Raw genomic sequence first — 14009 nt, forward strand, 5'->3', positions numbered from 1 at the left:
CTCTTACAATGTTTGTTTGGCTTAATCTTCCAAAAAAAAAGTCAGTTAATAATTCAGTTTTACACAACAATTTTCTAACCTCCCTTTATCCCTAAGAATTAAACAGACAGTTTCTGTTGCTGTGCCTTTAAGATGTAAGATAAATGAGCTCTGTTCTGATTGGCTGCCCTGTATTGTGCTTCATTTAAAAGCAATAAGAGCTGAAATATGTCTGAAAACTGCAATGTAAGTGGTAGAGGTTAAACTGCTGTAGGCCGAAGAGGCGGAGATAAGTAAATGAGCTGGTTCTCATGACATCAGAGAAACAGGGATTTTCAAAACGGGATATTTTACAGATTAGATTCCATATATGGTCCATAAGGAATGGGAGCTGGACCAGTTGTCTTGCCAAATGTATTTATTCAACACTAGTCCAACTCTTTATCCTGTAGGTAGTGAGCTCTGCCCCTCATGAGGTCTCCATGGTCGTATAGAGTAGTACTGTCCTGGATTTGATGGATATGTTAGAATTCATGAGATCAGAACTCACTGTAGCCTCTCCACCAAATCCACCCCCACTTCCCACTTGGGAAAATGCACAGAAGCACCAAACACATACATCATACACCACACGTAAAGGACTGTACCACATATACAATCAACTACAATGAGGTGTGACCTCTGTCACAGGCAGCTGGATACAGAAGTGGGTAGCAGACAAGAGATGCATCATACACAGAATGAACAAGTGAGGAATAAATAACACAAACACAAATAAACATGTGAGCACATTTCACATACCAAACCATAAATAAAACAACAACAACAAAAAATTGTTTTTATAAATGTAATGTCTTATAGAGCAAAATGATTCTTGTAAGAGTGACAATACTCTGTTTCTTAACTTTGTCAGTCTTAGTAATGTCCCTACAATTCCTACCTTATGCTGGTCTGAAGTAACTAATTAGCAATTAACAAGTAATTAGCACCGGTTCCTCTCTACCGGGCCGAACCACAGCGCAGATTTCAGTGCCAATTAACGGGAAAGATCGGCGAAGAAGCAAATTTACTTGCCAACAGCAAAGATAGCTAATAGGATTTGTAAATAAGTCAGATAGCGAGCTACATGTCCTCAAACCTCATCCAGGTCGCTTCCCGGTGACGTGTTTCTTCACTTGTCTAGTTCACAGTTATACGACCCACGGACTAGTCTGGGAGACATGTGGTTTGATCAGCTTGAGAAATGTTTGTGGTCATGTATTTACGAAGGCTATATTTGAGTTGCTGTTGACTTCCAGTGTTTGTTAGCAGCATTAGGATTTAACAGCTTTTGTTCTAAACTAAAGAGGCAAAAATTTGATTTCAAACATTTCTTAGTCGATAGACCGAATCTGGGATAAGTGGTGAGCTGCTACTCTCAGCTGATCCCAGATATAAATACCTTTGTGCAAATGAACGTATGAGTATGACAACACCTGTAGAGAGAAGGTAACACTCACCATCAGCAGCGTGGAGCACAAGGAGCAGATAAACACACACTTGCATTCTTACTGAGTTACACGCACACTACACACAGCTACAGAAGGACTGCTGATACACACCGTACACTCTTCAATACAGTCTACTGAATGACTTCACAAGTACACTTATATTGGAGAGGAAGTGAATTCAAATGAAACTCTGACAAACTTCTATCCACAACACACACACACACGCGCACACACACACACAGACACACACACACACAAACACACACACACACACACATGCTTCCTTTCTGGGTTTGTGAGTTTAATTAAAATTCCGCTGTGCTGTTCCTCTGAGTGGTGTGTGAATGACATATTTACGTCTTTCACTCACCCATGAAGATTGTCAAACAGTCTCCAAATCCTCATCAGTGTCAATTATCCAGTTCTAAACTTCATGGTTTAATCAGTCAATCACTAAATGACTCTAGCAGCATAAATTCACTCCAGTGACTCCAGGTTAAATACTGTTTTCTTATTTAGTCCTAAGTTATTCTGATGTCACTGTAGTCATGGCTACCAGTTTACAGATGTGAGAATTCCCAGCATGCACCTCTTCCTCCTCATATATGTATTGCTAATCTGGGTGCACTGGGTGCTATGTGTGAAATGTGCTCACTTGTTTATTTCTGTTTGTGTTATTTATTCCTCATTTGTACGTAACTAACACACACACACACACACACACACACACACACACACACATAAACATGCACAGCTTCTGCAGGATGGCCAGACCCACATTTGAAGGACCTGGATAAAGAGTGACAATACTCTGTTTCTTAACTTTGTCAGTCTTAGTAATGTCCCTACAATTCCTACCTTATGCTGGTCTGAAGTAACTAATTAGCAATTAACAAGTAATTAGCACCGGTTCCTCTCTACCGGGCCGAACCACAGCGCAGATTTCAGTGCCAATTAACGGGAAAGATCGGCGAAGAAGCAAATTTACTTGCCAACAGCAAAGATAGCTAATAGGATTTGTAAATAAGTCAGATAGCGAGCTACATGTCCTCAAACCTCATCCAGGTCGCTTCCCGGTGACGTGTTTCTTCACTTGTCTAGTTCACAGTTATACGACCCACGGACTAGTCTGGGAGACATGTGGTTTGATCAGCTTGAGAAATGTTTGTGGTCATGTATTTACGAAGGCTATATTTGAGTTGCTGTTGACTTCCAGTGTTTGTTAGCAGCATTAGGATTTAACAGCTTTTGTTCTAAACTAAAGAGGCAAAAATTTGATTTCAAACATTTCTTAGTCGATAGACCGAATCTGGGATAAGTGGTGAGCTGCTACTCTCAGCTGATCCCAGATATAAATACCTTTGTGCAAATGAACGTATGAGTATGACAACACCTGTAGAGAGAAGGTAACACTCACCATCAGCAGCGTGGAGCACAAGGAGCAGATAAACACACACCTGCATTCTTACTGAGTTACACGCACACTACACACAGCTACAGAAGGACTGCTGATACACACCGTACACTCTTCAATACAGTCTACTGAATGACTTCACAAGTACACTTATATTGGAGAGGAAGTGAATTCAAATGAAACTCTGACAAACTTCTATCCACAACACACACACACACGCGCACACACACACACAGACACACACACACACAAACACACACACACACACACATGCTTCCTTTCTGGGTTTGTGAGTTTAATTAAAATTCCGCTGTGCTGTTCCTCTGAGTGGTGTGTGAATGACATATTTACGTCTTTCACTCACCCATGAAGATTGTCAAACAGTCTCCAAATCCTCATCAGTGTCAATTATCCAGTTCTAAACTTCATGGTTTAATCAGTCAATCACTAAATGACTCTAGCAGCATAAATTCACTCCAGTGACTCCAGGTTAAATACTGTTTTCTTATTTAGTCCTAAGTTATTCTGATGTCACTGTAGTCATGGCTACCAGTTTACAGATGTGAGAATTCCCAGCATGCACCTCTTCCTCCTCATATATGTATTGCTAATCTGGGTGCACTGGGTGCTATGTGTGAAATGTGCTCACTTGTTTATTTCTGTTTGTGTTATTTATTCCTCATTTGTACGTAACTAACACACACACACACACACACACACACACACACACACACACACATAAACATGCACAGCTTCTGCAGGATGGCCAGACCCACATTTGAAGGACCTGGATAAAGACATAATTTTACAAACATAGTAAATGTACATTCAAAGTGATAAACCTGCTAAAGTGATACACCCCTACCCACCACAAATATATATATATATATATATATATATATATATATATATATATATATATATATATATATATATATATATATATATATATACACACACACAAGCACCCACACACACCACTGTGGCAACAGCTACCAGTTTACCGATGTGAGTGTTCCCAGCATGCATCTCTTCCTCCTCACATATATATTGCTAATCTGGGTGCACTTTGGTGAGATGTGTGAAATGTGCTCACTTGTTTATTTCTGTTTGTGTTATTTATTCCTCACTTGTTCATTCTGTATATGATGCAGCTCTTGGTCCACTTGGTCAGGAAAACTGGACAGCTCATGCAGATACACACACACATACACATGACCATGCTACTTTTTGAAATTCATGGGCTTTAAGCTCTGCTGTGATCCAGCTCTGAACTTCATGGTGTAATCAGTCAATCACTAACTGGCTCAGTAGGGATTTTGAGGAACAATGTCACATTCACTCCAGTGACACTGTGATGTTTCAGAGAAATCCAGATGCTCGAGGATAAAATTAAACATGGTTTTTTAATCTGAAAAGGATAATCCACCACGGTCAAAACACAGGCAAGGGTCAGAGCCTGTACTATAGGATAAACAGAGCCAGGGAGCATCACAGAGATGAGCTACAGTCCAGGTCAAAATCTAGAGAGACAAAATATCCAGGCAGACAAATCCAAGAGGGGCAAAAAATAGAAGTAAGAAATCAGAAATGGTTCAGAGATCCAATCAGATAAAACATTTACCTGATGTTTTTATCCAAAGCAATTTACAGTTATGACAATTTGAGCTATTGTAGGTTAAGGGCCTTGCTCAGGGGCCCAACAGTGGCAACATAGCAGCATAGACAATGCACAGACAATACAAGTGGCAATATTTCCCAAAATGTCTCTCACAGGCAGTACTACTCTATCCTCATTCGTGTTGTCCTTCTGCTGCTGGGACTCATCCTACTGGACGGAAAGAGGTATTTACATATACCAGTACACACACACAAACACACAAATACATGTATACACATCAATAACTAGACCCACACACCTTATAAAATCAAAGCCCATCCTCCTCTGGCCAACAACGGTCACCACAATGATAATTTAGTAACAATTTTATGAGAAAAATAAATAAATAATAATAAAATGAAAAAATAAGCAGTTAATGTCTAGTCTGGTTCTCTAGAGGTCTTAGTCTTGTCCAAATGTGTGCACATGTCCGAAACCCATCCCACAAGAGAATGTCCATCAAAGGCAACGGAGAATTAGTTGGCTGGGGTGGAGGTGTGGTGGGCTACAACAGGGGACATCAGTGGGTGGAGGGAGTAGCCATGGCAGATGAGACGGGTGTAGGCTCAATAACATCATGACATCAGGGGTAGGTGAACCTCAGCAGAAAGAGAGACTAAATTATTAGGCATGTCCACGTACAAGGGTGTGTATATTAGGGAACTATAATGATCATACCATCCCGTGTCGAACAGAAGAGGATGAGCCTGGATTCTCGATCTCTTAAAGCTGATTTATGTAATTGTTGCCTTGTGATAACACCTGCTGAGAAGCCCATTATAAAAATACATTTCTATGGAATTGAATAATGCAAGGCTACAATATAATTTCTAAGGATGGAGTTCCTCATAAAAACACTGTTATTGAACTGATTAAGAATAGCATGGTACTAGGGTTTTGGTTGAGATTATCTGAGGTTATCTGAGGTTATCCGGCCAACCCTCGATGGAGACACTGAGCATGTGGTAGGCAAAACTCACATCCTTTTTCTCTTGATGATAAGCCAGTGAAAACATAGTCACTGTGTGAATAAGTATGTGTGTGTAATGCAAAAACCCACTGGGAAAGCAGTACACAGTCAGGCTAGTCATGCTCTGCACATATGGCTTTATTAAATATGTTTATTTATTTAATTTAATTGGGGGGGTGGGGGGTGGGGGGCTCAGGAATGATCTCTCAACACTGGCCTGGTAGCAGAGGCCTGACACATGTGACCTCAGACTCTTTGTCACGTACATAGTCATACATGCTATAACTGGCAGTGAAATGCTTTATGTAACTGCTCTGTCCATGGCTGAGGAGAGATACAGGGTAATGGAGAGTGGTTTAATGAATAAATAAATATGTTATGATGAATGAAGACAGGATGTATACTATGCATATATACAATGTACAATTTCCAGTTTTTACAATTTACAATTCACAGTTTTTTTTTTGTTTGTTTGTTTTGTTTTGTTTTATGATGTTTGTGGACATCATACACAGAGTAGTCCCTTCAGTTCCATCAGTTGGCCTGATTCAGGGCCCAAATGGCCTGCGGGAAGAAGCTCCTCTTCAGTCTCTCTGTGTTGGTCTTCAGGGAGCAAAAGCGCTTCCCTGACCTCAACAGAGAGAAGAGCCTATTGTTGGGATGGGTGGATTCCTTCACAATCCTCCTAGCCTTGGTCTGGCACCACTTGTATTAGGTGGTCTACAGGTCAGGAAGTTCCATATGAAGTTCCGCTCTGCTGAACGCACCATGCTCTGGAGTGCTTGTCTGTTTTGCTTGGTGCAGTTCCCAAACCAGACTCATGTGAGGATGCTCTCAATAGTGCATGCCAGGGAGTTGGTGTGGTGGGACCAGGACAGGTCCTGCGAGATGTGAACTCCAAGGTACCTGAAACTGTCTACTCTCTCCACCGTGGTTCCATTAATCCTAACAGGTTGGTAGTGCCGCTCCTGCTTCTTGCTGCAGTCCACAATCAACTCCTTTGTCTTGCTGACGTTTAGGAGGAGATTATTTTCCTGGCACCAGTTTTCCAGGTGTTTAATCTCCTCCAGGTAGGCCCTCTCATCGTTGTCCGAGATCAGACCCATGACGACAGTATCGTCAGCAAACTTGGCATTGATGGTAGAGCTGGAAGTGGCCACACAGCGTAGGTGTACAGTGAGTAGAGCATGGGGCTTAGGACACAACCCTGGGGAGCTAAAGTGCTGAGGGTGAGGGTGGATGAAACATAGTTGCCCACCCGTACTGATTATGGTGTCTCATGTGAGTTTTGTCTCTTACCCCTCCCAGTAATTGTTCCCAGATATTTCCTGTTTGTCTCCTGCTGTATAAATACCCTAATGCTAATGTCTGCAGTCATAGTCAGTGTATGACCCTACTTTCATGTAAATACTTGTGTCATGAAATAACTCAGCTTAATGAATACATCAAATATAACATCCAGGCTCCACTTTTACAGCAGTGTTCTTAATCTATTAGTGGTGTGAGAAAAATATGGTTTGTGGACTAAATTGTGGTAGAAAAGTATTAGAAATGTGTATGCATTTTAATGTGAATATGTGCAGTTTTTAAAGTCAATAAACATTTTGGTCTCAAAACACCTTATGAACACCCCAGAAAAAGGAGGAGACTGTTCTGGTCTGAGAGCTCAGGATGTCTGACGTCTGCTGCAGGTTCATTTCTCACAGTTCCAACCAGTGGGCAGTGGGTACCAGATCAGAGTCTAAAGCCCATTTTAGACCAGAAGTGACAACCGTGTTGCTTCTGTCCCTCTGCAGCTAAACTGTGGTCACACACTCACAAGCTCAGTTTCCTTCTAGTCTATTTCTTGCCTTATGCCATGACAGGCTTATCAGTGGTTTCTAGCTAGAAATAGTACAAAATACTACTTTTATTCGGTAAAGTGTAGTTTAATAATCAAAACAGCACAACTCTGACTGCTGGGTCTATTCTAACGTGAAATTGGGATAAAGGATGATGTTTTAAACACAGACTAAAACTAGAACTAGGCTCCAGTGTGTTCTCAATGGCAGGTCTAGTTTGAATTTAATTTAGTACAAAACAGGTTTAGTATGTGTAGGACTGGTATGGTTACTGATAATTTGGGGAATATTGTGTACTGTGAGAAGAGATGTCAGTACTTCACTGAGAAAAGGGACTGCTCATGTACTACCCAAACCATGTCTATGTTCAAAGGCTGATTAACAGAGTTTATCAAAGTTCAAATAGGTTCTTATTGTGTCTTATTGTTTTTGACTCATTCAGTAAATTCAGAACTTCATATTACTCACAAAAAATCTTAAAGAACTTTTCTACATAAGCAATGGTCAAAAGAAATTATTGTGATGTGGAAACTGAAAAACCAAACAAAAAGCAGGTCCTCTCACTATCTATAAATTCTTAAATGCGTGTGTGTGTGTGTGTGTGTGTGTATGTTTGCATGCTTATAGACTCTGAAGACAAAGCACACAGCATTCTGTAGTGACAGTGCATAATAGTTCAAAGTATATTTACCAATAAAACAAATTTGATACAATGAATAAAATATTAAGTACACAGGACAACATAAGACAGTGCAAACCTAAAATATATCAAGCTATGAAAAAGTAGTGCAAAAATTTGTATATGCGCAAGCTTTGAGGTGATTAACTCTATAAACTGCATTTTAAAACTATAAACTTAGAAAGAGGAGTTTGAGAATAAGAGCGATGGGATAATATATGTCTGTTTGTTTCTCTCCTCTACATCAGACTCCACCCCCTTTGCTTTATAATGAGCATGTGTGTCTCCTATATGGTTTCACAGATGCAGCATCATGGTCAGTGTGGGATTGTAGGATACATCACAAAGGAAGAAACAACCAGAGACCTCACAGGTCAAAGGACATGATGGCACTGTGTGTGGTTTTGTATGTCTCCGTAAAGCTGGTGATGTGAACTTGAAAATAAACATAAGAGCTCTGGCCAAGTTCATTTGTTCCCAGTTCCTCTCTGCTGGGTGGACATTAGGGTCTGGAGTAATGAAGTAATGCTGTGAGAATTCTGGAGTCAGTGTATGTCCACAGTGGTAGTGGAGATCTAGGTGTAGAGTTGTCAGTGTGTGCTGGGAGTTCAGTGGTGTTTCCATAGAGACAAGGATGCTAAGTTTGTGTTTCTCTTTACTGTACTTCCTCTCACTAAAGGTGAGTGTGAAATTTTCTCTTAATGCTGAGTGACATGAAACTGTACATATATGTGATAATCTAAAAATGTTATTAAAGTGAGTTGAATCATTCAAGATTTATTTGGCTGAATTAGAATCATAACCTGGCTGGTTTTAGAATGAAAATATGATTAAAAGGTCCAGAATGCAAACAAACAAAATATTTGCATGAAGTAAAATTTATTAATCAGAAATAAATCAAAAAGTCAAAAGATGTTCAGAAAATGAAAAGACAGGTTGGGGAAAATGAAGGGAAAAAAGAAATACAAAATAAATTGGTAAAAAGACCTGGGAAAAGTTAAAGAGTAGGGCTAATTTTGTTGGAGCGCTTGGCACAGGACAAGGTGCTTTTTATAGCCTGCCATGCTCGTCTGAAGAAGATGCGTACTCTCTTCAACTTCTTGCATTCTGAGCCTTTATATTTGAAATAAAAGTAGAATTTTTAAACTGGTGTCCATGGAGTGGATGTATGTAAACTCTGATTATTGATGTGGTGCTTTGATGCTACTCACCAGCTGGGGTGTTCTCCACTTTGACTGCCTCTGTAATAGATTCCCCTACTCCACCCAGATCCTCTCTTACATCTACAGATGTTGTTTTTTTCCCCAAAAAATCAATAAAAATGCAATTACATAACAAAGTACAGGAACATATTTAAAGTGAGCAAACATCATGTCCTACTGTGTGTTCTTAATGTAAAGCTAGATTTATGCAAGAAAGTACATCTGCACCTTCTACATGTACACTGTGGTCCAAAGAGCAAATCTCTCCCGTTGACTCTATGATCATAATGTGTTCAGCAGTTATGCTCCGGATGGTACGAACCTCCTTACAGTCCTCCTGTTTCTTGAGTGAGAAATGAGAAATAATCAGTGATGAATTGTAAAGGAAATGAATCATCCATTGACCCCACCTGGGCAGTGGAAACTCCACTAATGGACAGCATATTTTGGATTGCCATCTGTACAAGTCAGGAAAATGTGAAGGCAAAATAAATAAAACCGTGGATGCAGTAAAAAAGATGTAGACACTTACACTTTCTCCCAGATTGGCACAGTAATGTTGCTTAAACCAAGCAATGGGAGCAGGGTCTCTATGACTCTTCTGGCTTCTGGTAATAATATTAATAATGAAGTTGTCCCTTGGCATCTAGAAAGGGCAGAAGAAAGCTCTACTGCACTGAATGATAATAAAGCTGTTTAGTTTCTTTTAAAAAGTTGAAACAGTTTGCATGTGTTTTTGGATATTTAAAAAAAACCTTTAATTTTTAAGAATTAAAGATTTAGTCCTAAGAAGTAATTAAATTTGAAATGAAAATTAGGCTTTGATTACAACACAGTTTTCTACAAAACAAGGCTTATTTTACATGCATTTGTGCACAGGATTACCTTTGTACCCCAGTTTCATATCTCTATATGGAAATGAGAAATCAAAGCCTGTAGACTTTATATATTTATATACAGTTATTATGTAACCGAACAAATGGCCACCCGTAGCTCAATTTCTTCTACAAATGTTAATAAATGTGAAACAAAGGTTGTCTGTTGTGCGACAGTGCATAATGGCCACACTCGTGGTCTTACAAAGGCTTTTTTAAAACAAGCGCAGAAGTCACTTTCCCTTGTCTCAGTCAACGCATTTCATCTAATGGAGTTCAGTTACGCGAATATTTTCAGCTACGTCTCCTTTTATTCATCAACGTTTCCTTTTAGTTAGTTCATTCTCTACTCACTTATGCCGCATTTTAAAATATTTGTGCGGTCCGTTAAATTAAACAGCTGAGACGTCCCGAGTGCCGCAGGTCCCACAAACTCCCTTGACGTAGACAGACGTTTATTAGACAAACACGAATAACGAACACAGTGGCGCTCACACGAAAAAGGCAAGATGAACATGAGCAACGTTGAACACAGCTTACAAACAAAGTGCACCACGTACGTGAACATTAGCGAACACAGACCGACAGGGATACACACACCAACCGGGGTTTAAACACACACAGACATTAGCAGAATAACCCGCTGCAGGTGTGTGTGACTACATAGTCGTGGTTTCACACAAGACCATGAACTCCCACTGCAGGCGGCGGGCCGTATCACGTGACTAGTGGGGCGGGGAGCTCACTATCAGCCCACTAATTAGTTCTCCGTTCAGTCAAAAGTTCTCCATCATTAAAATGTGTGTTCTCATTTTAAATTCGCATATTGGCTACTTGTTTATAATACGATTCATTTATCAAATATTTAGTATCTGCCTTTGTAGATAAAACTAAATTCTACTTACGTTTTGTTTTCGTTTCTCAGTACCTCTTATGCGTGAAGAATTGTTTGTAGTCTCTGTTGATGTTTTGTCTAAAATGATCGTCATCGGCAAATCCACTCAATAAACTGATCTGGGGTCAGAAATAGAATGACACACATTATGACATAATGGAGCGCTAAATTCTGTTCAGTGGCTGTTTAGAACAATGAAAAAAGTGCAGCTGAAATGACATTATAGTCTCATATTATAAATCACATTTTAAAATCATTTCCCCCTCTTTACGCTATCATTTTGTTATCAGGCTCAGATTAAAAAATCTAAATAAATAAAGTAAATATAACCTATACATGTAAACTATATATTAATTAATTAGTAATCATTCCACATAGGTACAATTCACTCACTCTGTATTCGTTATAATCCAAAGTCATTTGAACACTCATTAAGGATCAAAATGCAACCTAAACAACAACTATAATAATAAATTCTTAAGAAATTATACAATTTTAACTGAAAATTAGGCTTATTGATCACAATACAATGTTCAACAAAACAAGGCTCATCTTTCTCGGGTGTTTCAGTACCAAGGCTATGCAGTTAGGCAAACACTGTCTTGCATAATATATGCTTATATTATGAAATTGAGCCACTAGACAAACAGAATTAAATGCTCCGTTCATTACCGCTTCAAATGGTTTATTATTTTTTAAAAGTGCAGGATTGTAGCCCCAGGCACAAAGAGCATGAAGTGTGCCCTGGGCCAGCACTAATTTGCTGGGCATGACCGTGTGACATCTTGGGCCTGGAAGTCTGTTTCTAGTTTTATTTAAAGGGTCAAACTGCATGAAGTGTGCCCAGGCCCAGAGCTACTTTGCTGGGCATGACTGTGTGACCTCTTGGGACAGGAAATTTGATTGTAGTATTATTTAAAGGGTCAAACTGCGTGAAGTGTGCCAAGGCCCAGAGCTACTTTGCTGGGCATGACTGTGTGACCTCTTGGGCCTGGAAGTCTGGTTGTAGTATTACTTAAAGGGTCAAACTGTATGGTCTGCCCAGTCCCAGAGCTACTTTGCTGGGCATGACTGTATGACCTCTTGGGCTTGGAAATCTGGTTGTAGTATTATTTAAAGGCACAAAGTGCATGAAGTGTGCCCTAGCCCAGCACTACTTTGCTGGGCACGACTGTGTGACCTCTTGGGCCTGGAGGTCTGGTGATTCCATTATATAAAACGTCAAATGGCCTGAAGTGTGCCCAGGCCCAGAGCTACTTTACTGGGTATGATTCTGTGACCTCTTGGGCTTGGAGGTCTGTTTCTAGTTTTGCTTAAAGGGTCAAACTGCGTGAAGTGTGCCAAGGCCCAGCGCTACTTTGCTGGACATGACCGTATGACATCTTGGGCCTGGAAGTCTGTTTCTAGTTTTATTTAAAGGGTCAAACTGCATGGTCTGCCCAGGCCCAGAGCTACTTTGCTGGGCATGACTCTGTGACCTCTTGAGCCTTGAAATGTGGTGCTTTGAATGATTTAAAGAGTGAAACAGTCTGAAGTGTGCCCAGGTTTAAAGCAACCTTGCTGGGCTTGACTGTGTGACCTCTTGGGCCAGGAAGTCTGTTTCTAGTTTTATTTAAAGGGTCAAACTGCTTGAAGTGTGCCCAGGCCCAGAGCTACTTTGCTGGCTATGATTCTGTGACCTCTTGGGTCTGGAAAGATTTACAGAGTGAAACGGTCTGAAGTGTGCTCAGGTTTAAAGCAACCTTGCTGGGCATGACACTTTGAACTCTTGGGCCAGGAAGTCTGTTTCTAGTTTTAATTTAATTAAGATTTAATTAAGAGGCAAAAAGCAAAAGTAAAAATAATGTATATGTAACATGCTGCAACCGTCCCTGATCTGTGCTGAGACCGTCCCCAGGATTGAGGTCAGTTGCAACATCTGACTTCTTCTATTCAACTAAATAAGTGGATGTCATGTGTAATCATTTTTAAATGGCATGACTAATTAGAAGACAGATGTAAGCTTTATATGTAAAGAAGTGGTTGGTCTAGTCCAAAGAGTCTCTGAGTAACTGAGAGAAAAAAGTGTTGCACTCATCTCATTCTACCTGTACATGCTATGACAAGAAATGACGAGAAACACTATTCATTAGAAAAAGTCCTTGAAGTCCACAGGTAAGATTGCTTATGTTTATTATGATAAGTAAAACTTTTCTTCAAATAAATTGAACCAAATGCACTTTGACCTTTGCTGGGAAGTACGGGAGGATTTTCTGAAGAGCTAAGAGACTTTAAAAGTATTACCTCTGAACTTACATCTGCAAAGTGTTACATCTGAACTTGCAACAAGTTGATCTAATAAAGACATTTTTACAACAAAGTAGGCCTTAATCCCATTTCACACCAGAAGCAGTGCATCGAGTGCTAAAATGAAAGCTAAACTGGCTAAGTTATAAGTATATAAGTCTATAGACTACTAACGAAATGTCTACAAAGACAGACTGAATTGTCTGAATAAATTTAAAGAGGCAGTATGTTCCAGGTGACTATGTTGTCCTCTACACTCTGTCAGAAACCTTGGCCTCACCATGGAGAAACAATTCCATCTGGAGGACTAAAAGAGAATTTCATTTTGATGGACTATTAATCTAACAATGATTAATACATGTTTAAAAATAGTGTATAAACAGTGTATATAAAAAAGAGGAACTATCAAAACAGTACTTTACTGGAGAAGGTAAAAATTTTAATAAATATAATATTCCTCAGAAACTGCAATGTCTCATTTATATGCACTGTAGTGTAACTGAACTTTAAATTTCAATAAAAATGAATTGAACAGTTGTTCATCTATACAGTGCAGGCTATACAATCTCTAGAGATACTTTGATGGTTATTTGCAACATCTATTCACCTATCCTATCTATACTATAATTCCTTGCTTTTAGTTGATGAGTAACATGCAGTCTATTGGTGAAATATAAGACATGCTGAAAGATAGATAAGCCTCTACTCACATGTTGTT

At 39.6% G+C, this 14009-nt stretch overlaps 1 long non-coding RNA gene across 2 annotated transcripts; it reads right to left on the minus strand.

Moving 5' to 3' along the window:
* Positions 1-4288: 4288 nt before the first annotated feature.
* Positions 4289-11073, minus strand: LOC145660127 (uncharacterized). Of its 2 annotated transcripts, none has more exons than XR_014126291.1 (5): positions 11016-11073; positions 9768-9881; positions 9464-9578; positions 9245-9316; positions 4289-5305 (listed from the first exon to the last, which is right to left on the minus strand). It is a non-coding gene; the product is annotated as an uncharacterized LOC145660127 (long non-coding RNA). The 2 variants fall into 2 exon arrangements; XR_014126292.1 differs by lacking the exon at positions 4289-5305 and adding an exon at positions 5716-6659.
* Between the last annotated feature and the right edge of the window lie 2936 nt (positions 11074-14009).

This window comes from Electrophorus electricus, chromosome 2 (genome assembly GCF_041902795.1).
Source record: "Electrophorus electricus isolate QZ-2024a chromosome 2, ASM4190279v1, whole genome shotgun sequence".
In the NCBI taxonomy this organism is placed as follows: Eukaryota; Metazoa; Chordata; class Actinopteri; order Gymnotiformes; family Gymnotidae; genus Electrophorus; species Electrophorus electricus.